The sequence below is a fragment of the Lolium rigidum genome, chromosome 1, assembly GCF_022539505.1.
Source record: "Lolium rigidum isolate FL_2022 chromosome 1, APGP_CSIRO_Lrig_0.1, whole genome shotgun sequence".
Lineage (NCBI taxonomy): Eukaryota > Viridiplantae > Streptophyta > Magnoliopsida > Poales > Poaceae > Lolium > Lolium rigidum.
In genome coordinates this window covers 48,985,604-48,987,892 of record NC_061508.1, presented here as the reverse complement: position 1 = coordinate 48,987,892, position 2,289 = coordinate 48,985,604, and the positions used below count along the sequence as shown (strand labels likewise).

Below are 2,289 nucleotides of genomic sequence, written 5' to 3'. Positions count from 1 at the left end.
TCATATTGAGTTTGTGCATGTCTCCGCTTGACCTGAATGTCACTCTTCTTCTATCATTAGAGTACTGCTATTCAAAGAAATGCAACCATTTGTTTTTGTAGTTGAAAATTTGGGACCATGTTTGTCTCTTTCGAAGGCCATTCATCTTTTAACATCAATTCTTCAATTACGTTACAAAGATGTATTTTTCTATGATTTAACCATTCAGATTTACAATGCTGAATCTGCCAAAGAAACTAGAGTTGACAGGACCATAGCTTTGAGAGATTCAAGACCATCAGAAAATCAAATAGATGGGCCAATTCGATCCTTTGGTTCTTATCCTCTTTGTCTCTATTGCAAAAGTGCTATTTTGTTACTCTTGAATTTACTTAGCGTGATTATAAACAATCTACCTATGAGAGATAGAGAAACTTTTCTTTCCCTTCTCAAGTAAGGTGATTACAAATAATATCATAGGAGTTACAAATAATGTCACATGAGAACCTTATAGCCAACATATGCATAGATGAATCCAAATGACATGGTTTCCTTTATTTTGCACGCATGCTTCTTACTTGTGTTGGCAGTAGTACATAGTTTAGAGTCTGACTAGACTTCACTGCTCCATTAAATGATGTCTCCCGGATTCAAGAGTAATTAACTTGCAATCTCTCGCACACCAGGTTTGGGTGATATCAAGGCACTAGAATGACTTTTTAAGTAGTTTATTGCTGCATATTCTCTTTTACGGTGATTGGCACGGAACTTTGGTTCCGTCTAATCGAATTGTGGTTCCGTCTAATCTAAATTTTCGTGACCGTTGATTAAATCCGTGATAACTTTTCTGTAACTTCTATAATGCTATGATAATTCTGAACGGACGTTAAATGAGCACCCAGAACTATCATAGCATTATAGAAGTTCCGGGTGCTCATTTTAATTTATTTTCCAGGTGTGGTCTGCACCTAATTATTGTTACAGATGTGGCAACGTTGCTTCTATACTGAGCTTCGGCGAAAATATGGTAGGTCATTCGGTATTTCTATGTCTTATGGACTTCATCTTGTCTAGTTCATTACTATCTTCAACCTGCAATAATCTTCTATAGATATTTCATTTGCCTTCAAAACCTCAAAGAAATTGTTCCGCTCATGCTTTGAATCCTTTGACAGTAGCAATTCAATTGTTTTGTACATGAACTTAGGAGATCCTAATAGCGTAGCCAGGTAGAAAAAGCTTGGCAACTTAGTTTTCTACCTATTTTGGTCCTGGTTAATACATAGTACATAGTAGTGTTGTAGTGCATACCATAATTTCAGTTATATCCTGAAAAACAGGGATTGGTTATGTCATTTTTTGTATTTCATAATTTCATTCTGCTGTGTTTTTACTCCATTCGCAGGAAAGAGAGGTCAAGTTCTTCACGGAGACCGACGAGAACAACCAAATGCGAGGGCCTAGGACCTCAGTCCCATATTTTCTTTGACCTCTTTTGTACATTGTGTTTTGTGGTTTCTATTTTTCGGGGGCTAAAGATCAATCCAATAGGTGTGTTCATTGTTGTAGCTTCAGCTCATAGTGCAGTCTGATTATCTGATGCAATTGATGTTACAGGTTAATTTAACACGCTGTAAGATAGATTATTGCGTGTGTAGCTGCCATTGCTACTTGTTCTTTTTTCCCTTCATCACCTATCTGCCCCAAAGTTAAGTTCAATCTGCTGGAAGCCTGGAACGTGTCAACACATGGAGGAAGAGGAAGGGGAACCGAAAGAATACTAGAAGCTGTCAACTAGCATTGCCTTGTGCAGATCAGAGTCTCCAAGGCAGGGCCATTGTATGATTGTATCTTTCTCATCATTCAACTCAGGAACCTTAATTTAAACCATTTAAAACCTAACTCTGTTGATGTAGTTAAATTTTGCGATGAATGGCGAACATTCTGAGTTCTTTGATGCTGTTCTGTACTTCTGTTTCTGTGGGGTGAAGCATAATACTCATTCAGTAAATGATTGAAGGGTTTCTTTTTGTTCATACTGAATTTGATTGTGCGGCAGGGATTGACAATTCATATTCACTGGAATGTACTCAAAACTGAACTGAAAGCTCTCTTACTGAGACGAGTTTCTCTAGTTCACGCTTTTGCAAAATCTTCAGACTAGAAGCACGACAAACTGCTAATTTGTCTGAAGCTGCTATATTTCCAAATATAACCTAGATCTCTTCTCCTAATTTCGTTGTCCATGTAATGCACGCTGTCAGCAACGTAAAAAAAAAATCGCTGCAGCGACACTGTCGTCTGGGTGTA

The 2,289-nt window shown here is 37.7% G+C and overlaps 1 long non-coding RNA gene across 1 annotated transcript; it reads left to right on the top strand.

The window, feature by feature from the left end:
- The first annotated feature begins 919 nt into the window (after window positions 1–919).
- On the top strand, window positions 920–1,936 carry LOC124672677. Its single transcript, XR_006992723.1, has 2 exons — window positions 920–1,006; window positions 1,385–1,936. It is a non-coding gene; the product is annotated as an uncharacterized LOC124672677 (long non-coding RNA).
- Window positions 1,937–2,289: the final 353 nt, after the last annotated feature.